This window comes from Lontra canadensis, unplaced genomic scaffold, assembly GCF_010015895.1.
Source record: "Lontra canadensis isolate GAN:19392208 unplaced genomic scaffold, GSC_riverotter_1.0 scaffold2, whole genome shotgun sequence".
In the NCBI taxonomy this organism is placed as follows: domain Eukaryota; kingdom Metazoa; phylum Chordata; class Mammalia; order Carnivora; family Mustelidae; genus Lontra; species Lontra canadensis.
Window position 1 is genome coordinate 30373840 of NW_022630996.1, and position 24230 is coordinate 30398069.

The following is a 24230-nucleotide window of genomic DNA, read 5'->3' on the forward strand; positions in this document are numbered from 1 at the left end:
GTGAAAAGATGGACAATATCATCAGAGAATCAGAATGTATTAAAAAAATCAAAATGAATTCTAGAAGTGAAAATTAGGATAACTGAAGATAAGAATTCAGTTGATGTGGGCATGCCTGGGTGGCTGTCATTAGGCATCTGCTTTCAGCTAAGGTCATGCATGATCCCAGGGTCCTGGGATCGAGCCCCTCATTGGGCTCCCTGCTCAGCAGGAAGCCTGTTTGTGTCCCCTCTCTCACTATGTCTCTCTCTGTCAAATAAATAAATAAAATCTTAAAAATAAAAAAACTCAGTTGATGTGGTTGACAGCCAATATGATACAGCCATGGAGAGGACTCATGAACAGGGTGAAAGATCAGTTAGAAAATCTCTACACTGGAGCATGGAGGGATACAAGATTGTGATATACAATGAATAGTGCAAGAGGTATGTGTAGCACATGGTGAAAAAGGTTGATGTCCATCTAATTGGAGTAGCAGAAGAGGAGGAGGAGGAGAGAGAGTGGGACAGAGGAAGCAATATAAATAAAGGCCAAGTATTTTCCATAACTTTTAAAAAAAGATTTTATTTATTTATTTGTCAGAGAGAGAGAGAGAGAGAAGAGAAGCAGTCTTCCTGCTGAGCAAGGAGCCGGATATAAGACTCGATCCCAGGACCCAGGGATCATGACCTCAGCCAAAGGCAGACAGATGCTTAACTGACTGAGCCACTCAGGTGCCCTGCATTTTCCATAATTTATGAAAGACATTGACATATAGAATCAAGAAGCACTAAAAACCCAATCAGGAAAAAAAAAAAACAGTGAAAAAATACATTTAGGGCACATGCTAGTCAAACCCCTGAAAGCCAAAGAAAAATAGGAAAATCTTGAGAAGATAAAAAAAGGCATATCATCTTCAAAGAAGCAAAAAGATAGCTGACTTCTTAACCGGTGGGAGACAGGAGATAACTGAATGATATCTGTAAAGTGCTAAAGGGGGAAAAAAAAATTCCAGCCTAGAATTTTGTACCTACAGGAACTATTCTTCAAAAATGAAAGAGAAATAGCCTTCTTTTCAGACAACAAACTCTCAGCATATGCTCTATTGTCCTATTGGACTTCACTTATAAAACACATTCAAAGTGGTAGGAATTTTAAGACAGCAGCTGAAGAGCATTAAACCCCAAGACTGTGGTTTGTCTGAGCCTCAGACCCCTGTTGACTGCACTGGTCAATTCCTTATGAAGCTTGCCCTGTGATTGGTGCAGGCGGTCAGCATTGGACATCAACAGGGCTGATCTGAGCCATTACTGGAGATAGATATATAAATATTAGGTGAAAAGTAATATTTTTGTTAGAGTTAAGTGTGAACAATATGGATCTGTTTAAAAAAAAAAAATTCACATTTCCTTGGGCGTCTGGGTGGCTCAGTTGCTTGTATCTGATCTTGATGTCAGCTCAGGTCATGGTCTCAGGGTTGTGAGATTGAGCCCCATGCTGGGCTCTGTTCTTGTGGGGAGTCTGCTTGAGATTCTTTCCCTTTTCCTTTCCCTCTGCCCCTTCTGTGCTCTGTCTCACTCTCTCTCAAAATAAATTAATCTTAAAAAAACCCAAACCAGTCACATTTCCTTAAGTTTGTGTAATAAAATAGATGCTAAGTATAGTAGGCAGAATTTTGGTCTCCAAGAAGATTCTGTACCCTAATCCCCAGGACAGTGAATATGATGAGATATCATGCCCATGAATATATGACCTGCGTTGCCAAAAGGACTTTGCAGATGTCATTAAGGTTGACCTTTAGTTGACCATAAAATAATGAGGTTATCCTTGATTATCCAGGCCCAATTTAATCACATGATTCTTTAAAAGCAGAGGCTGAAGTGAGGGAGATGTAGAGGAAAACGTCAAAGAGATCCAAATGCTGGAAGGATTTGAAGCGTTATTGTTGCTGGCTTTGAGGATTCTAGGGCCCTGAGCAGAGGAAAGTGTGCTGCTTCCAGAAGCTGAGCATAGCCTCTGGCCAGAGGCCCCTGTAGGAATCAGGACCTTAGTCCTGTAACTACATGGAATTGAATTTGGCCAACAACCTTATAAGCCCAGGAGTAGATTCTTCCCCATTCTCCAGATAAGGGTTCAGAGCAGCTGACACCTTGATTTCGACCTTGTGAGACCCTAAGTAGAGTACCCACCCAGACTGGCCAGACTTTCCTAGAGAATGGTGAGTTAATGAATGGATGCTGTTTCAGACCCCCACGTTTGCTTTAATTTGCTATAGTGGCAGTAGAAAATTGTATTAAGCAATTAAAAATTATAAACAGTTCTAATACTACTCCTAAACCATATGGAAAAGGAAAATGAACTTTTACGAAAGATTCTTTTCTTTTTTTTATCTTTTATTTATTTATCTGACAGACAAGAGATCACAAGTAGGCAGAGAGACAGAGAGAGAGAGAGGAGGAAGCAGGCTCCCCGCCGATCAGAGAGCCCGATGTGGGACTTGATCCCACGACCCTGGGATCACGACCTGAGCCGAAGGCAGAGGCTTCAACCCACTGAGCCACCCAGGTGCCCCGTTACGAAAGATTCTTATAAGCATTTGTAAATACTGATTTTATTTAGGTACTCAATTAACTAATTAAAAATTATTTTCTTTTGCATAAAACAACTCTGTCAGTCTCTACCTGTGAATTTCCTGGCACAAAACACAGGACAAAGCTTTAGGAGATCTTGTTTTTCCTTCAGCTGCATTACTTGTTAACTGGCTTTGTGACCTCAAACTGGTTATCTTTATTCTTTGTGTCAGTTTTAGCATCTGCAAACTATGAAGTATAGACTAGTCGATCTCTAAGGTCTCTTTCATTTTAAGATTGCATGACAATAGTTTTGAGGAGCTGGACATAAGAATCAATCACTCAGAATATCAGAAAAATGCAGACATTTGCATACTTTTGAAGCTGGAGTCAAAACCAACTGGAAATTTTTGGAAGAAAAGAAGCCATGTTGGTACCTTACACAGAAGTTTTAGAATGGATGAGGAGACTTTGAACACCAAGACTTTTTTGGTCAACAGCATCAAATGAATCTGTGTTTATTAAGATTATGTCTTTGGCGGAAATGATTGAAAATGGAGAAATTAAAAGTTGGCAGGCAGGTGTTTTATAGGAGGATGAGAGCAAAATCCTTTCTTCCTTGCTTAAAATTATTTAAAGTAAGAAACCTGTAGAAATCTTACATTTCTTTAGTCCTTATAATTTACTCTGGGAGTTGAGTTTTTAAGACTCCAATAGTTAATCTTGTCTTGGTTATCTCTGTTTTGTCAACTTACAATGCACTTCCCACTAGTAAACACTCTGTTCACTTGCTCTTACCAGAAATGCTAGAGTCCACAGTCTGTTTCATAATTCAGGTCCCGGAAATGTGGGAGGAATCTCAAAACTTGAGCATAATCTTATTCGATCCAAGGTCAGTAGTTACCCTCCTATTTTTCTTTACCTTTTATAAAGAAAGGCACTGTTTTTGGTGACTAGAGGTGGCAGTTGCTGGGAAATGTGGCTGTGGCTGATAAGAGAGGGAAAGGGCTTAAAGCAACAGCCACCAAACTTTATCTGTGCTTTGGAGCTCAGGGAAACATTTCTGTCTAGGAAGGAAGAGGAATCCTTTTTTTGCTCTTGTTGTTTTTTGCTGTTTATTTCCATTAATAAGAAGCCTCGGTGCCCTGTATTATAAGAGATTACTCCTTGCATAATCTAGTGACAGGTTTATTCACATTCCGAGGTCATGTTAATATTTACTGAAGGCACCACAAATATAAGTTTCACTTTATTAAAAATTGTATGGATGTTGAAATTGCTGACAGAGAAGCTGGCTCAGTTGGATTTGGCTATGGATATGATATTATAATACGGCTTTTTTGTGCTTTTAGAGGTCCTAAGTTAGTTACATTGCAAAGATTTACGTATTTGGATTGCTGTAAAGTTACTGTAGAGTGTTACGACAAAACAGTAGGAAATATTTCATTGCGAGTAGTATGTCTCACGTAAATCTCATTATAGAATTAAGGAAGAATCATTAAAATATTCCAGGTTTATTAAAAATTCATTACTCTACTAGTGGATCTTTAAAGTGCAATAAGAACTTGAAGAAATAATAGGAAAGTTTTGGTACCCATGACAGTGTGTTAATTGAGTAGAAGGAAGGTAAAAAATGTATTAACAGAATGGATCCAAATTTGGCAAAACAGATTTATAATAAATCAAGAGGGGAAATCAGTTAATAAAGAGGCCAATTATCAGTGAAGGAGGGGGGTATATTTAATGATTCTAAATGAAAGGTTAAACTGCTTTAGTGAATTTCAGTTGAACAAAAAGGAAGAAAAGCAATATGGATAATTAGGCAGTAATAAGATCATACTGGAAAAAAAAAATCAGAAAACTGCCTTAGGTGTTAGGGGAATATTGGCTAACGAACTTAACCTCCTGCAATTATCTTTGAATACTCGCTTTTACTCTAGAAATAGAGGGTAGTGATGTTTTTAGTTATTGTCAGAGTCATATGATTTTTTTAAACACATTTATTGTGTGTAGATTTTTAAATGGTAACAAATAATGAAATGGAGGAAAGTAATTTCTCATGAGAACGATATCATAATCCATTAAATACTGTAATTTTAGCTATAATGTATTTTTTGTTCTTGATCAATTCTTTAAATTTGGATTCTCTTCTGTGTTTGACAATTGAAACATGTTTAGAGGCTGCTAGCCTAATTGAACCATTCAGAGAAATGCAGTATAGGAAATTAGGATCTCTGTAAGGGTTTCTCAGTTCAGGTCTTACTAAAAAAATAAATGGGTAGAAATCCCAAATATTGTCTAAAGAAAGATTTTTTTCTCTCAAATTGACTCAGTAATTTATATATACATGGAAATTATTAAAATTTTATAAAGATGTTGATAAATTTTTATTTTTATGGTTTTTATTTTAGGCCTCTGAGTTGTGGGAAGATCTAGGTAATCATTTCTGGAATCAATATAAGGTCTAATTTTACATGACCTTTGTACTGATGATCAGATAGAATGGTAATCAGGATAATTAAGTTCATAGATGATTCCAAACTTAAAGATGGTATGAATATAGAATTTGGGCTAATCTCTGCTTCTGTGATGCTATGTAGAGAAAAAGGTTGTCAGATTGGTACAGAAATATCTTTTATAATTACAGACTTTTTTCCTGGTCACTGATAGTCTTATAATTACCTTGATTTTTCTTTTATTAGATATCATATTAAATGTAGTTCTGCATTGTATATTAATGTGGAAAACCAATGAAAAAGTCTGCTTTTCAAAATAATGGCAGTTCCTCAACAGGTTGTTAGCTCAAGTAGACAATAACCCAAGGGGCAATCATGATTATCTACTCAGAAAAGATTCGGACAAGACACCAAGAATCCTGGGTTCTGGGCTAACCTCTGGCACTAAGGGACTGTGTGTCAATTAACTTTGTGGATTTCTTTTTTTTTTTTTCATAAAATGAAGAGATTGTACTCAATAATTTCTAACATGCCCTTTAACTTGACAACTTTTTCTGTGATTATTTTATTTTCCACATGTGTAGGTTAATTATTTTATAATTTGAGGCATATCACAGCTTTTAATGGATACTTATATAGCATTTTATTATATTTAAAAATGTTGACAACTTATTAATCTGGCAAATATTTTCTACGGGATTACTCTGGGCATAGAACTAGCCACTCTGATAGAACAGTAAGGAAAACAGGCAAAAGCACCTCCTTTTGTGGGACTTAATGATTCTGCTGAATGAATGTATCTTGAATAAAAAAGTATTTTTGAGATTTGTCAAAATTGTGGCAGGTGGGCATATTAGGAAGGAAACTACATATTCATTAATTAAGCAGTTGTGCCCAACATCGTACATTGTCTTGAACTGGCTCCCAAGTCAGTGTGTGCATTTCTTCACAACACTGCATTCAGTGATTTCATGTTGGGAACCTGAAATCAGTGAGTATTTGTATGAGTGTGAGTATTTATATGGTGTGAGTATTTGTATTATGAAAATTGGTGAACACTACACATCAGGGCTTTGAAAAAAGGTTTCGTTTTTGTTTTTGTTTTGTTTTAAATTAAGTGATATGGTTGAACCGCATACCATTGGTGGTGAGTGTTGTTAGATGGCACAGCAGAAATGGAGGCATAGTTTCTACCCTTGTGTGTCCTTGATCAACGTAGAGGTGAGACAAAGACATGTGGTGTGTGATGAGTTTATAGAACCCTACAAACAGTCATTAATAAGATACTGAGATTAGTGAATCCCTGAAGGAAGAGGAGTTGAAAGAAAAATAGATGAGAATTTGAAACTAGGTTTTGAAGATGGGGTGGTACGTACTTGACCAGAGAAGCAGCAAGAGAGTTTTTTAGAGATGGCACGTGTGAAGATTTTGAGGCAAGCGTGAAAAATTGTGTGGAGGAAGTGGTGAATAGGTTTGTTGATCTAGAACAAGGTGTCAGAGCTTAGCCTCATATGAGCATGACAATGTCTAGATCCCGTATTAACCTGTACTAGTGAAGTCCTAAACACAGCTGGGTTTTTCACTACTAACAGTGAAAAATGGGACTGTCCCTGAATTTAGTGACCTGATCTCCATGATGCCTTCAGAGTTAAGGAAATAAAAAACCCCTTCTACCAGATTTAGGCTTAATATCAAATTGATGGACGTTATGTGTAGAAGACTGATACCTAGTCTACTACTGATCCTTATGCAACCTCCCCACCCTCCCTATTAAGTCAGTTACTCTTAAAATAAAGTCGGCTGACATAAAAATGCCCAGCCCTGTGATGCAGCCTTCCAGCATTGAAGGAGAGTGGTGCTCTGTAGTACCATGCTGGATTAGGCTTTGTGAAGAATGGATGACTGTGGGACCCTTAGTACCTACTATGCAGTAAGCTACATGGCACATACAATGAGGGAAAACTGGAAAACTCTTCTAAGGATGTTCTGCCGCTCGGCTTTAAATGACGCCTGGATCTGTACTTTTAGGAGATTACTGCAACCCATGGGCAGGCTGCCCTCTGGGGTCCACACTGGAATAGCTTTGAAATGGATGAGAGCACAAACTGCAGTTATTTGACAGGGGCCACAACCAACAAGGGAAAGAATTGAAAACATGTAGATCAAAATTGAAAACTTGCTTTGAAGTGCTCAGTCACCCCGTGTGTGCCTAACTCCATGCTAGGTTCACATCAGCCTTTTATCTGTGTGATACATTGAGATAGCAGCAGATATTCAAGAAATGGGGGCTAGGATTCTTCATTTCTGTCACTCTCCATAATGTCATTCTGGAATACCAACAGTAGTTTTATTTGTTAAAACAAATACAGGGTGGGTATACAGAATAAAATAAACATGCTGTCTTATCAGATAATCCATTTTTCATTTTCCAGCTCTGTATTTTGGAGCAATAACTGTATAAAGAAAATAACTATCATGATTTTGGCAGTTATTAGCTTATTAAGCTATCTCACAAAATTAAGTACTGTATAGAGCTTAAAGTGATGTTTGTTTTTCAATTATCGCCTGGAAAATTAGCATGAAAAGGAAATGTCATAAATGTCATTCCTTTCCTCCTCGCCCCCTTCTTAATGTGCCCTTTCTTACATAAGATGTGTAAGTAGATTTACAATAGCTTGGAGTATTCAAGAAATTACAGCCAGAGATTTTGGTTGGTTATAATTTTGTTGGTGATCCTGAAACTGAGGTTGACCTTTAACCTTTGACTATTTAGTCCTTGAATGAGCTTTGAAGGTTTCATTGGGAGAACAAGTCTTGAAATGATACCAGAAATTGAAATATGGTATATGATCATATACTACAGCAATACTATGAACTTTCTCATTCTTAACTTGCTAGAATGTTGTACTTAGGCACACAATGGAGTCTTAGTGAGTTACTACTTGCAAGTGGCAGGTAATGGCACAATAGTTAAGAAGTAAATTCTTTGAGGCACCTGGGTGGCTCAGTTGGTTAAGAAGTAAAGTCTTTGAAATTGTTCAAATATGTTTTCTTACAACTGTTTTTCAAGCAGTATATACTTGAAGGTGTGATGCTGTTTTTAAAATTAGTGAGGGATTAGGTTGAAATAAATTCAGAGTGTATATATATCCAAAGTAAAACAAAAGCAAAACAAATCCTGGGTTGACGTACCTTAAATTCTTGTATCATAGGTTGGCTAGAGCACATAGGAAACTGAATGTTTATTGAGGTCATGATTTTAATATGTTTAGAGGTTATGTTTTTTATTATAAGTAGGCATTTTATTGGATGTGGTATAGAATGAGGTGTACATAATACTTAAGCTACTATAATTTTTAAAACTCAAATTGTTAAATTTTCACTGCCATCTCAAGAAGTGAAATAATAGAGGCAAACCCCTAGATGAGTTCTCCTCTGGGTTTTCCTTCTAATGAGACAGGTCACCTGAGTAAGCCATCAAATCAGTTAGGCCCTTAGCTTCCTCAGCTACACAATCATGAAGTTTTCCTGGGTGTCCTCTTTAGAAACTTCAGCCTTAATGTGATACATACACAAGGGCCGATTTTTACGGAGCCTTTCTGATCCTGCTCTTTTTCCAATCTCATATTCATTCTCTACATCAGGGCTGTCCAATAGAAATATAATGTGAGCTATATAGGTACTCTTTTTTTTTTTCAAAGATTTTGTTTATTTATTTGACAGAGAGAGAGAGATCACAAGTAGGCAGAGAGAGAGGCAGAGAGAGAGGAAGGGAAGCAGGCTCCCTGCCTAGCAGAGAGCCTGATGTGGGGCTCTATCCCAGGACCCTGAGATCATGACCTGAGCCGAAGGCAGAGGCTTTAACCCACTGAGCCACCCAGGTTCCCCTGAGCTATATAGGTACTCTTAAAGTCTAGTTGGCACGTTAACAAAGTGAAGAGAAGCTGGAGAAGTTAATTTTAGGTGTAAATTTTATTTAACTCAATTTATCCAAAATATTATTTGCACATGTAATTCATATTAAAATATTATGAAATACTAAATCTTGAAATACTAAGTCTTGAAAATCTGGTATGAGTTTCACAGAATGTATTTCAAATTGGAGGAGCCATATTTCAAGTGCTCAGCAGACAAACTGAGGCTCATGGCTAATGTAATGGGCAGTGTAGCTGAGGTCATTGGATCCCCATATCAAATTTTAGGACTTTAGAATTACCTGTATTTCCTTCTGTTTTCATCACTCTTCTACCCAATAGTAACAGAGACTTGCAGTCCCTGGAATCAGTCATGATTTTCAGTCAAATTCGTACATTTTCTTTATTTTCAAACTTCTAGAAAGGGTAGTCTGTGAATTCTCTTTAATTCTAATTCATTTATTCCTTCAGTCCATTGAAATCAGATCTAGATCTTAAGTACTCCATAGAAACTCCTTGGGAACAATTCCCGTACCTTCTCAATGTTTAAATACAATGGTCACAATACTACTGCTTCCTGATATCTTAGCAGAACCAGACACTGTATATACTTCCTCCTTGAAACTTTCTTGTCCCTTGTCATATACTACACTCATGGTTTCTTGGTTCTTTTTTGAGCTCTCTATTTTGCTAGTTACTTTCTCAGTTTTCTTTGCTCTTTGCTCACTGTCCTTGACTTCTTGCCTATTTGACTTCTTTCCTAAGCATCTTACCTTAATTTTTAGCTGTCTACTGGGTATATCTCTATGATGATATTTGTTTGATATGTGCGTTTTTTCAACACAGCGCGGCCTTCTCTCCCATACCAAACGTATTCTCTCCCTCTGTGTATAATTTTGGTTTTTGACATTACTGTATTTAGTCACAAGTCACAGTGGGAGACATCTACGTAGAGTTAGATACAGAATCTTTTGGGGTCCACCTGTGAAATATGTATTCAGTATTTCTCTCTTCTCTTTCTTGCAATGTTTCATTTCAGGTCCCCTCACTAAGATCCCCCATGATCTGTCTTTCTTTGACTCTGTTTTCTCTGATACATTTTCCATATTGCTTCCTGAGTTCTTTTCAACAGAACTGAGATAACGAGTCTGTTTAAAACTTGTGCTGATTCCATTTGTTCTCTTCCTATGTGGCATATAAATCCTAAATGACTCTTCCATTTCTAACTCTGGATTTTCTCTTCTGTATTTCCCTCTCTTCTGAAATCCTTTAAGACTGAAATTTATTTTAGTGATGAAACTTGAGGCTTCTTGATGGTTTGTGGAAGATACTAGTCATGAAGTGTGGTCAGCATGTCCTGACAGCACTCCTCTACCCATAGCAAATGGTCAAGTACGTGGTTTACTTATGTGGTATTTATAGGAGGTAGGTTAATAAGTAGATTTATTTGGTTTTTCTGTAAAAGAATCCCTGTAGAGATAATTTCAGTTCCTGAGCAACAAGATTAATGACATCCTGATAACAATGAATGACATATGCATTATTTACAGATAAGCTTTCTATACTTGAAATCTAATAACGAGAAATACCTTGGTTAAGCTGTGCAGCTTGGCTGGCTTTTGTAGGAAAACAATAGATTCCCTGAGGTAATACTAATATAAGTAGAAAGTAACGCTGGCAATTAGTAGATCTAGTTGGGCTGAGAAAGAATGATTTTAATTGTTACCTGTTTCTTAATATTTTTACAATTGGTTGTCTCCTGGCTTCTTAATTCTTCTAACATATTTCAGTTGGATGAGATATTCATTTTTTATAATGTAACATATTTTTTTACCTGGCTAAGTCCCATTGTTGTTATCCTCCTATGCCTTAGCTGGCAACTGGCTTCCCTTTGGCAGCCTATGCTGTCGTCGATGCTGTGAGGAAGAGAATAAATATTAATTGGAGGGTGTTACTTGTGGGAGACCTTTAGGAAGTACTAAATATGTCAAGGGAAGTGGTTTTTGCTTCTATTTCATGAATGTTTGTTTAAAATCTAATTGCTTGATTTGAAAGAAAACTAGAGGTCATAAACAGCAATGAATAAATTGTCAACGGGAATATTTGTATATTTAGTAAGAATGTTTTGCCCTTTTCTCAAAAGGAAAACAAGGCAATGGCCAATCATCATGCTTAAAATGGTAATTAACCTTCTCATCTTTGTAATTCTAAACAAATCCAGCCATGAACTTGGGATCTGGCATATTATCTCCAAGGTAAACATCAGGGATCATTGAAAAATTATTCTCTAAAATCACCTGTACTGTGTGTGTTTAAGTGAGTGTAAGCAGCGTGACTCATGCAAGTAGTAGGAAAGGAGCCAAAAACTGTTGCTGCAACAAAATTACTCTTGTTACAACCAATTCCGTCTTTGGTAGAACTGTATATAGTTCTCAACGATAGATAGAGTTGGAAATTTTAGGACTACAAGTTTCTGAGGACCTACTATGTGATTGTTCTAAATGATTTATATACATTACCTCAATTAATTGTCCCAGTAACTGCGTGAGCTAAGAAGTGTTACCGTACAGTGAGGAAACTATGCATGCACAGATGAGTTAACCTGCCCAGGGTCACCCACGAAATGCTGGAGTGAGGATTCAGACCAGGGCCTTTTTCCCTCCGAGCTGTGCTCTTGGTCATTCAGCTTTTTTGCCAGTTAGTCGTTTAACCAGGCAGTCAGTGTGCTCTTATAACAATGAACTCTACAGCTACTACTCTCAATTAGACACATGCAGTACGTTTTAATGTATCTCACGTGTTTTATACAGTAACAATATTCACTTTTTGTTCATTATAGTTGTTGCAGCTGAGTTATGTTCTGCTAAGCCGAGTAAGGGCATTTTTTTTTTTTTAAAGGCTTGTGTTTATTTTTAAGTTAAAAAGAAGGGTTACAGTTTCCAAATACCCGTAAGATTTTCTTTTCACAGGTTTTCTCCACAGCTCCTTACCCATTCCTAAAAAGCTACTAAATTTGGTGTTTTCTCATGTCCTTTTTGAGTGATGTCTGAGCTCAAACAGCATCTGTTTCCCCGACAAACAAAATCAAGCATAGGGGTGCCTGGGTGGGTTAGTCGGTAAGCATCCAACTCTTGATCTTAATAATTTGTTCTTGATCTTAGCTCAGGTCTCGATCTCAGCATTATGAGTTCAAGCCCTGTATTTGTCTCAATGCTGGGTATGGGGCCTGCCTAAAAAAAAAAACACAATACCCCCCCCCCCCCCCCGCCGCCGCCGCCGTGGGGTTACTGGGTGATGGGCATTAAGGAGGGCAGGTGATGTGATTAGCACTGGGTGTTGTATGCAATTGATGAATTATTGAACATTATATCTGAAACTGATGATATACTATATGTTGGCTAATTAAATTTAAATTAAAAAAACACCCCCCCCAACAAAACAAAACAAAGCAAAGCAAAATCAAGTATACACATTTGGGGGTGAAAATCACTATAAAGTGCCATTTCCCTGGCTAAAGGAAGGGTTTGGTAACTTTCAAACGCCTAAATAAAATTTGGGGTAGTGAGTTGAGAGTGGTGTCTTACATCAACCCAGGAGTAGCCTGGCTGGGGGGAGTGATGAATATCAAAATCTTGACTGACAGTGAAGTCATCAAAAATGAATTATAAGGACATAAAACTCCTGAGGATCTAAGATGTACTGCCAAATAGGGGTCAGAGATCCAGTTATAGCAAGAGTGACAGGTCTTATTGACCTTTTGAATGATAGGTAGTTTGGGTAGTAAAAGTTAAACCCTTTGGCTCTATGTTTGTATTTTCCTAGCATACTTTCAATAGGGGAGGTAGGGTCCACAGAAAATAATTGAGGCTAGATTGACTTGGTTAATGATTGGTTATATGTTGAGAGTTACTTTAGTTGTGAATTTAAAAAAATATACATTTAGAATGTTTATTATTAAAATTAAGGCATATGAATAAAGATGTTTATAAAAATCACTGGTAATTTCAACCCCCTAAGAGGATACCATTTTTATTAGTATATGCACTTCTAGGGTTTTTTCTTTTCCGTGTGTGTGTACATATGGGTATGTATATAATATATGCAAGGCAGAATTATGTCACACAAACATTTTTGTAGCCTACATTTTGAAATACTGTGCAGCCCCTGGAAGTGATACAGTAATGATTGCTTCTAACTTTTGCTAAACAATACTATGATACAGTTTTGCCTTGTAAACAACAATGTATAAATACCCCTTAGATAAATCATTGTGTTATCCAGTTGTTGTTCTGAGTGGAGTCATCTTTCCATGATGAACAGAGCATATAAAAGCAATTGCTAGTGTCTAGAATCAAGTAAAAACTCAGAAAACTATCTCGATAGAAAAAATGTGTAGGAGGTTAGAGACACATGCCAAAGTCAATGTATAAACAAAGACTCAAAAGAAAAGAGGATGTAAAGAAGCCTTCACAATAAACCTTCAGGTTATGTTGGGATTAAAAACGATTACAGCCCTTAGGGAAGCAGTCTGGCAATGTGCATCAAGAGCCTTAAACATCCATCTTTGCTAGAATGAAAAAAAAATTCATATTTTTGGAATGTGGTCTCCTTTTTATTTTTGTTCGAACATCTTATTCAAAACATTTTTAACATGCACCATCTTGTTTCATCTGTACTTCCCATCCACTTCCCTGCCCTGTATTAGTTTGTTACAAATCCAGAAATCATATTGCCTTTTAATTTTGATTATCATTTTTGATATGTAGTAGTTCAATTTTGAGGAACATATTCGAAGAAAAGAATTTGAAATACAGGAAAAACTTTTTGCCCAATATGTCCTTTACAGAATTATTTATGATGGTAAAAGAAATTGAAGGCAAGCACTAGGCAAAATATAAATTGCGAAATGCTCACTTGATGGAATGTTGTATTAAAGTGAAGCCTGTGAATAGATTGAGGTAACATGAGTAAAAGCTTATGTTGTTGTGTTTCATAATAAAAAAGAAGAATTAAAATATATAGAAACAAATGAACGAGCAAAAACTTCTCTGGGAAAAATACGACGGGGGAAATATGCCATATACCAGAATATGAAGTCATGATTCATGTAGATCACAGTTTTGGAAGTGGTATTTCCCCCCTTTTGTCTGTGGCTTATGGTACTTTGTATCTTCTACCTTGACCATGAATTAGGTTTATGATGGGAAAAATATAGTGAACTTGAATTGTGATAAAAGCATGACAACACTATATTTGGTTTTAGATGATCATACTACTTGACTGTAATCATTTATGGTATTGTGGGAACTAAGTATAAGAACAAATAATATCAAAGAAGGATATTCTCGATTCCTCTGGATTGCAAAATTTGCAGATGACTGCTGTCATTCCCTCCTTTTCCTAGTTAACCTTTTCTCTTTTACTACCTAAAAAAATTAAAAAAGCAAACATTTATTTAAAAGTCTCCCCCAAACACCCTTACTTATGTAATACAAATGAAACAATAAGAAAATATCCTGGTCTTCTACCTTTGTGAAATGCCAATTGATTGGCATTAAACTTGCTTCTCATTTCCATTTGGACTTCCTCTAAATTCTTTTAGGTCTTTCAAGTCACACTAAAACTCTTAAATACCAATGTGTTTAGCTATAAAAGAAATATATTCTTTATCTAATGGGATTTAGATCATAACGGTTCAAATTTCTACAGAAACTCAAATTACATGCCCAGATCTTCATACATTTGTTTTGTTTGGTTTATTTATTGCAGTTAAAATATATCAAGTTGAATTATATTTTATATCTGAGGCTCTGGTTACCTTCTCTTCTTTATCTCCTCTACCCTTATGCATGGGTGCATTTCAGCCCATATATAGGAATTTTAAAATAAGGCACGTTGCCTGGTTTCTTGATGCTTTTTTGGGGCTTCTAGAGCTGCAACAAAACTATCTTTGAGCTGCACTATGAAGCGTTTTTATTTCACTGAAATCTAGCAAAACGTTATTGGAATTCTCTGAATTAAAGTATTCTCTGATTTTCAAAGTCAGCTTGATCTCAAAGCAGAGTCAAGGATGCCTTCTGACTTTAGCAGCTTCCTTTACTGCTCCGTATTTTTTCTTAGGACTGGGACTCCACACCTGTAATGCTCCTATCAAAGGGCCTCCCTGCATGGAGTTCTTTTTAAGGGCATTATCTGCAACTTTGTGCTTTATAAAAGGGTACATTTCAAGGAAAAGAAACTTTACTCTTTACTATGTGAAAATAATAATGATAAATAATAATTACATGAAGAGAAACATTTATCTGTTGTTTTGGTTGCTGTCACAGGGAAAAAGGACATGGCAAATGGCTCTTAAAGCTTATGCCTGAAAATATCTCTTGTCCTTTTTGCTCATATTTTGTTGGTTGAAGGTTGATATGGCCATTCTTAAAGGGGAGTGGAAAATAGAGCAGGGATTGAAAGGATTGTTTCTTAGTATGGGTAAACACTTTCATAGGGCTTATTGGATGATTGATTCATATATTTAACTAAAATTTATTGAGCATGTACTGTTTGCTGTGTATTGTTGTATTACCAGTGCTTGTAATACACACAAAACAGACAGGATTCCTGTTCTCCTGGAGCTAATATTTTATGATAGCACTATTTTGGAAATCAGCTTGTCACTATTAATGAAGAATCTTAATCCTTATACCTTATCACCCAGTAATTCTGCTTCTATATTGATAGACTAAGGAGTTATTTTTGAACATGAAAAGAATTGTATTAATGAACATTGTAATTTTATTTTTAATACTGAAAAATTAGAAACAAATGTTCAGTAGGGAAAGAGTGAACCACAGTACATTTACTTACAGACTACTGTGAACCCCAAGAGTGCCTGGGTGGCTCAGTCGGTTAAGCTGCCCACTCTTAATTTCGATTCAGGTCATGATCTCGGGGTCCTAAGGTGGAGCCCGGCATTGGGCTCGGCACTCTGCAGGGAGTCTGCTTAAGGATCCTCTCTCCCTCTCCCTCTGCCCCTTCCCAACTCTCTCAAATAAATAAATCTTAAAAAAAAAAAAAGAATACTATGAACTTTTCAGTTTGTATTCAAAACAGTCATCATAATTTTTGTATGTGGCTATTTTCCGTGACATTTTAGCATCCTGCAATGAAATAAAGCAGGCAACCTAATTGATTCCGGATTTGTGGTTGGCAATATGGTGAGGATTTGAAATTGTTAGGATTACTTAGGAGAATTAGATGTCCCTACTATGAGATTAGGAATAGCGAGATTGGGAGGATATAGAGAAACTAGAAGTTTTGAATTCCAATAGAGTATTAAGTCATTCAAATAGACCTATCCTGAAGGCAGCTGGAAACACAGGATCAGAGATTGGTCAGAGATGAGGGCTGAAATGTTCTTGGGGATTCACCAGTGTAGAAATGTTCATTGAACTTGTGGAAGCAAATGAGCTAAGAAGAAGTGAAGTAAGAGGAAGGCGAATATGGACAGAGAATCAAAGGGGAGAAAGGATGAAAAGGATCCCAAAGAAAGGGATGAAAAGATTGGAGAGATAGCATTAAAAAAATTGGTTCTTTGGGAAATTTTTATTTTTTTATTTTTTTTTAAGGTTTTATTTATTTATTTGACAGACAGAGATCACAAGTAGGTAGAGAGGCAGGCAGAGAGAGAGGGGGAAGCAGGCTCCCTGATGAGCAGAGAGCCCGATGTGGGGCTTGATCCCAGGACCCTGGGATCATGACCTGAGCCGAAGGCAGAGGCTTTAACCCACTAAGCCACCCAGGCACCCCTCGTTGGGAAATTTTTAAAGAAGAATTAAAAAAATTTTTTTTTTTAAGATTTTATTTTTTTAAGTAATTTCTGCACCCAACATGGGGCTCAGACTGAACCCTGAGATTAAGAGTGTCTTGCACTCTTCTGCTCCCCAGAGAGAATTTTTTGAAGGACATAGGTCAGAGAAGCAAAGGAGAAAGGGATTGAAGGAATCATTTTACTGGTAAATTAGGGCAATTTTTTTGGTACATTTGGGTAGTGCAGTGGTAGTGCATTTCTTAAAGCATTATCATAGAAATTTGATGGTAGTAACAGTAACATTCTCTAAAAGTTGATCAAGGTTTTTTTTAATGTATCTTTTTTTTTTCTTATTTTATTTTTTCAGTGCTCCAGGATTCATTGTTTATGCACCACACCTGTGCTCCATGCAGTATGTGCCCTCCTTAATACCCACCACCAGTGTCACCCATCTCCCTATCCCCCCTCCCCTCCAAAACCCTCAGTTTGTTTCTCAGAGTCCACAGGAGTCTCTCATGCTTCATCTCCTCCTCTGATTTACCCCAATTCATTTTTTCCTTTCCTTCTCCTAATATCCTCTCCACAAGTAAGTGAAACCATGTGATAATTGACTTTCTCTGCTTGACTTATTTCACTCAGCATAATTTCCTCCTGTCCTGTCCATGTTGATACAAAAGTTGAATATTCATCCTTTCTGATGGAGGCATAATATTCTATTGTATATATGGACGATATCTTCTTTATCCATTTGTCTGCTGAAGGGCATCTTGGCTCTTTCCACAGTTTGGTGATTGTGGACATTGCTGCTATGAACATTGGGGAACAAGTGGCCCTTCTTTTCACTACGTCTGTATCTTTGGGGTAAATACCCAGTAGTGCAATTGCAGGCTCCTAAGGTAGCTCTATTTTTAATTTTTTGAGGAGTCTCCACACTCTTTTCCCAAGTGACTGCACCAACTTGCATTCCCACCAACAGTGTGAGAGGGTTCCCCTTTCTCCACATATTCTCTAACATTTGTTGTTTCCTGTCCTGTTAATCTTTGGCATTCTAACTGGTGTAAGGTGGTATCTCAGTGTGGTTTTGATTTGAATCTCCAAGATAGCTAATGATGATGAACATTTTTTTGTGTGTCTTCTTTGGAGAAGTGTCTGTTCATGTCTTCTGCCCATTTTTTGCCATGAATATCTGTTTTTTGGGTGTTGAGTTTGAGGAGTTCTTTATAGATCTTGGATATTGGCCCTTTGTAGTGTCATTTGCGAATATCTTCTCCCATTCTGTGAATTGCCTCTTTGTTTTGTTGACTGTTTCCTTTGTTCTGCAGAAGCTTTTATCTTGATGAAGTCCCAAAAGTTCATTTTCACTTTTGTTTCCTTTACCTGATCAAAGTTTTTTAACCACTTAAAAACTACTTTTAGTGACAGGCTCAATTGACAGAAATGGTTTCCATTTTAGTAGAAATTTACTTTTACAAAGATGTACTCATACAAGGAAAATTAGCTCATATAACCCTTTTCATGCTAACCAGGTAGTCCAAAATACCAATTGTATTTATTTACCAATTGAAAATATAATATATATTTTGGAGATTGAAGCAGGTTAAATGGCCTAAAAGCTGCAAATGAGGGGGGAAGAGGTGGGAAATTTGCTTTAAATCTTTTAGGCAAAAACATCTAGGTATTTGCTTCTATTTAGAAACTCAATGATTTATATGCTATATCTTGAAGCAACTGAAGGACATGGTGAACATTTTTCATATGTCAGAGTATTTTATATGTTTGCTTTAAGGGACAAATTAGTGACATTTGGAGACTTGACAATAACTTTATGGGAAGAACTAGAGCATTTGTAATGAGAAAAGTATAGTTTTGCCATGTACAGAAAAAGGATGTTATAAGCTAGTAAAATATAACAGCATCCTGTATACCTAGAAGGGCTTCTGTGACAATTGTGTCTGTATAGATCTCTTTTATCCAAAAACCTTCTAGTTTGAAATGAATATAGTCAGTGTCCTTAGCCAGGAAATGGTTGGAATTTATTAAATTTCTGTTTATGTATTCTCTGTTCTTCTCCCACTATAGAATTTAACTGTTAAGTTTCTATAGTTTCCTCTTTTTCTTTCAACACATTATGCAAGATTAAATATCAAGAGGTAGAAAATTTAGTAGGAGATCTGATTGTTATTGATAAGGATTTAGAATATCAGGCTTTTAATTAGGAAAAGACCTTAGAGATCATCTTCATTTCATTGTGCTTTTTGCAAAGGAAGAATTTGAGGCACAGGAAAGTTAAGTGTTGAAGTCCCACTGGAATCTGATCACCTGACCATCAATATTATATATTTCCACTAGTCTCTGCTGTACCTCATATTACCATATCAGTGCTAAATGCAAGTAATCTGGTAGAGAATTATCACATTAATAGTAACTAACTCCCCGTTGAAGGGGTTTTTGTAACTGAGCAAGCCAGATCTCAGGAGAAATATCATTTGTTATGTGAGGGTAGAGAGAAGAAAGGAAAGCTCCTAGCCATGGGCATTAAGTCTGTGGTTATATTCTGGACCCAGAGTCAGAGGGCCTGGGATTCAGTTGTGACAACTCTACTTATTAACTGTGTGACTTTGGGCAAAGTCCTAAACTTAACTTTCTTCATGTATTGAAGGGGAATAATGATTGTTGCCATACTTACTTCACTAATTGATGGTGAGAATCCAGGTTATTGTGAGGAGTCATGGTCAAATTTACTAATGGTTATGACTACTAGGTATTGTAGGCAGTGTTGTAAACCTCAGCAATAAACACTTAAAATTTTACAAGTTTTATGAAATTATAGAAGGCCAAAAATTAAGAAATAAAATTTAGCAGGAAATCCCTGATTGATGTCATTGATAAGTACTTAGAATTTAGGACTTCTGGAAGAATTTTGTCTCCTATATCCTCAAGGAGATTACAACTAGTTGGAGTTACAGTCCTTTAAGAAAAAAGCCTTTTATTATATTAATTGAGGTGGTTGTTAAAATAACAACTTTGGAAGCTGTTACTGTTCTAGGTAGCTTGGATGATTGAAAATGGAAAAAGTATGTCACTAGTATCTCAAAAAGGGGAAGGGTGATTATTTGCTTAAGGATGGTAGTGATTGGGGTGCCTGAGTTGCTCAGTGGGTTAAGCTTCTGCCTTCAGCTCAGGTCATGATCTCAGGGTCCTGGGATTGAGTCCCACATTGGGCTCTCTGCTTGGCGGGGGGCCTGCTTCCCCCCCCTCTCTGCCTGCTTCTCTGCCTACTTGTGATCTCTCTCTGTCAAATAAATAAATAAAATCTTTTTTTTTTTTTAAAGGGTGGTAGTGATTTTTTTCATTATTCTATTTTAAGCCCACCCTTTCATGCTGTATCTTTCTTGGCTTGTGACTGGAGTCAAACATCTGTTACTATTCTTTCAGTCAGTAAGAGGTAGATTAACCTTGGTTCATTCAAGGACCCCACATTCTCTTTTTACTTCTGAAGGGCTGTTTGCCTTCACTGAAATTTTGGGTCTTACTTTTTTTTTTTTTTTAAGATTTTATTTATTTATTTGACAGAGAGAGAGAGATCACAAGTAGGCAGAGAGGCCACAAGTAGGCAGAGAGGCAGGCGGGGTGGGGGGGAGCAGACTCCCTGCTGAGCAGAGAACCCAGTGCGGGACTCGATCCTAGGACCCTGAGATCATGACCTGAGCCAAAAGCAGAGACTTAACCCACTGAGCCACCCAGGCACCCCCTTACTTTTAAAGATGTATACATTTCTAGCAATCTAGGTGGGATTTATTAGTTCCAAGATTGAAGCAAATGAGGACCACCTCGTGATAGGGTCTCTGATTGTAACCCATTTACCTTTTATAATCATGTTATATAGATTTATACATTTATCACAATGGTGTTTTCTGGTTTCTAAGATGGACATTTTCATTCATATGTCAGTGTTCCTGAAATTAGGATGCATCTTTATTATTTTATTTATTTATTTGTCAGAGAGAGCGCAGCGGAGGGAGCAGCAGGTGGAGGGAGAAGTAGTTTCCCTGCTTATCAAGGAACCAAATGCGGGACTCGATTCCAGGACCCTGGGATCATGACCTGAGCCAAAGGCAGACGCTTAACTGACCGAGTCACCCAGGCATCCCAGGATGCTTCTTTAAATTGGGTTGCATCTTTAAATTGATAGCTTCTTAAATTCTCTGTTGACCCAGTGGTGATTTTGATGTCATTGTCATTGTTTGCCTGTCATTGCTTTAATTGAGATAAGTGTATTTTAGGTACTACAATAATGTCCAAATCCTATGATTTGGTCTTGGTAAGATAAATTATGTAGATACAGAGGTATGGAAATTGACTAATGGAAAAAAATGATAAACAGAAAAAAATACAAGAAATCTTAAATGATAGGAAAAGCATTGTATCATCAGTTGTTAGCTTTTTTCCTTTCTTACTGGTATATGAACAATTAAGGAACATAATATAATGATGGTGTTTTGGATTCATTAAAGCATACTCTATTATTTTAGCTTGAGTGATGTACATGGGATGTATTTGGAGGGCAGAACTAAAATTATTATAATAAAATACATATTTCAAAATCGAGCATAAATTAAAATTAACTTCCTTACTGTTTTTGATTCATTAATTTTGGAAATAAGTATTTATTCTCATTTTCTGGTAGCTATGTGACTGACATAAATTATTACTGGAGAATTATTTGATTCAAATCAAAAGTGTTTCATTTTATTGTAAAATTGGCTCACAATGGTTTGATGATGTGTTGGATGTGTACGAATGCATGAAGTTCTTATTGAGCATAAAGATACATTTATTTAACCGTTATTATATTTATCAGTTGGTAATATACATTTTGAGTCCGAAGCCTTTACATATAAAATTCTGGTATTTAATTTGGGCTGAATTTACTTAACAAGTATTTAATGAGTGCTTACTGTCTACTTACTATATTATGAATGCATGTTATTTTAGGGAGCTTTTCCTTTTCACAACTAAAAGAACAGGAATGATTGGGTTTTGCTATATGAAATAGTCATTTTTGGGTTAGCTTGAGACATTGATTGGTAGGAGGTAGCCAGTCACTTAATACCCGCTCTGCTCAAAATCACCCTGGTGACAGCCCACTCCCCCCACTGCCCCAGTCTTTTTTCCTTTTCCCTCACTGATTCAAGGGCAAATAGTGGAGCCCTGGGTGTTGTTCCATAATAACAGTAAAGTGAGCTATTCCTTTCATCTTGTTCTGGAGGTAGCATTTACCTTCACATGTATCAGTTTAAAGTAAAGCTAGGAATACTTTTATATTCCTTTGCATGTTATAGCATCTACTTATATATGCTAAATAGATTCACAAATGTGTATATGAATCTGCTACTAATGGACTTTTTCGGTTTTAAACACCATCTGAGATCAAAGTGTTGACAATGCTGTTTTCTTCAGAGGCTTTCTTCCTTGCCTTGTAGATGACTGACTTATTGTGTCTTCACAAGATCTCTCCTCTGTCTTTGCACATGGCTCCTCCCAACTTTCTTCTTAAAAGGACACCAGTCATTTGGTATTAGGGCCCACCCTAATGACCTCATCTCATCTTACTTACCTTTTCTTCTGCTAAAATGGGCTTTGTTGGAGGTTTTTGAGGTACACTGTTGTTGGTGAAGGGAAAGTCAGAGGAGTAGGTCTACTGTAAGGTAGGGAGAAGGCATAATGGATAAGGTACATAGAAATGAATGGAGGTAGTAAATTTATAGGAGAGAAGTATTCAGGGGAAGAGACTCTGAAGACATTGTGCAAGGAGGGAAAAGAACCAAACTAAACTATTAGATGTTTGGGTTTCTTGTGGCCATAAAATGAAGTTAGCCAAGAACATAAGTATTTGTTAGGGTTTTAATGAAAGTTAAACTGTGGAGATACCACTTCCAGTTCTTGTGGCAACAAACTCTTACCCATGGCAGTGACATTAGGCTGAGAAAAATCACGTGCAAATTAAGTAATTAGAATTGGAGCAGCATGTGGTTTAGTTTGTGGCACCTCAGATGGGGAGTTAGGTACAGATAGAGCCCTAGGCAAAGTTAAGAATTAATTGATTCAGTGTGTTTTGAGTAGCTACTCTGTGTCAGGCACTGTTCTAGGTAGTTTGGATAGGTCAAGGAACAAAATCATGTAGATCCCTGCCCGTGTGATTACTTTCTTTCTAGTAAGAGGAGACCATTTAAATATATATATATATATATACATATATATATATATATATATAACAAATGTGTAAATTATGTGTAATTATGTGTAAATTATGTATTATGTTAGGAGAGAAGTCGTAGAATAGTTTGGTGTCATGGGGATCCAGGAGTGTTGGAGGAGATGACGGCAATACATAAAGGGAATAATAAGTTGGCTTTGAGTTGGAGGGTGGGAGCAACCTATTAATCAGATTTCCTTCCCTTCCCTTCCAACTCCAGAGAATGGGAGTTGGGCCTGCCCAAGAGAGGTTAGTGGCAGGGGAACAGGAAGTAACCGTTGGATATTTTTCAAGATGGTAATAAAATTCACTAATGACATTAATAAAAAATAAACATGTAATGCTCCTTTGTTCTTTCTTTTGAGCAAGAGAAAGGGGGCAGGAGATTGTCAGAGTTTAAGAACTGTGGTATTCTGTTGGAAATCTGTCTCATTTAGGGAAGATTTTGATAGCAATTGAGTCATAAGTTTTATAGGAATTTTATGACAATTTTGTGTAACAAGTTTGTTGAGGGAATTCCAAGTTTTGTCTACTTTTCAAAAGACCTGTATAAACAGTGTTTTCTTGGGCAAAACTTTGCATATCTTGACAGCTTGTTAAAATAATTGTTTGCTTCTGGCTTTTAATTTCAGATGTAGACAATAAATCATAAATTGCCTTATAACTGAGTCCAAACTCATTCTGCTTGCCACACAATAGGCCTATTAGTCAAGCATGAGATTTGAGCTCCTTTTATGTTAGAAAGAGTGGGGAACAGGAAGGGGTTGGAGTCAAAAGATGATGGACATCTGTAGACATCTGAGCAGGTCTTGTGACTTCTTTGTCCTTGGTCAGTGGATCTTTGTGTACGGGAATCTGGTCATGTCATTCCTGTAAATCTCAAAGATAGCATAGTCATTTATGTACACACTTCCTTATCTCCTCAGATGAAGTGGAATTTGGATAAAAAGCAGTTTTTGCAGATCTTAACTGTAACATGTCTATATGCAGAAGTTTCTAAGCTACAGGTCACAGCAGCAAGGAAAATAGAGGCAATATGGAGTCAGACATGCTAAGTTTCTTTCTGTTACAGCCTTACTAAATGTGATGCATACGTATGGTCATGGTAGATTATACAGAATTGTTGCTGATAAGAACCTTACAGTAAGGCTCAAAATTAAACTATAAACCTGCATCTTGATTAATATAAAAATGTTACTAGGAAAAGATAAGTCTAAACTGTTCCATGTAACACTGAGTAATGTAGTATCTCCTAAT

General features: G+C 36.8%; 1 protein-coding gene and 1 long non-coding RNA gene across 3 annotated transcripts in view; one reads left to right on the forward strand and one right to left on the reverse strand.

Moving 5' to 3' along the window:
* IMMP2L (inner mitochondrial membrane peptidase subunit 2) overlaps nucleotides 1-24230 on the forward strand; it is an 859460-nt gene that overhangs the window by 77423 nt on the left and 757807 nt on the right. The gene's annotated exons all lie outside the window — the stretch shown is intronic.
* On the reverse strand, nucleotides 760-13376 carry LOC116875659. Its single transcript, XR_004384238.1, has 3 exons — nucleotides 13292-13376; nucleotides 10079-10083; nucleotides 760-769 (listed from the first exon to the last, which is right to left on the reverse strand). It is a non-coding gene; the product is annotated as an uncharacterized LOC116875659 (long non-coding RNA).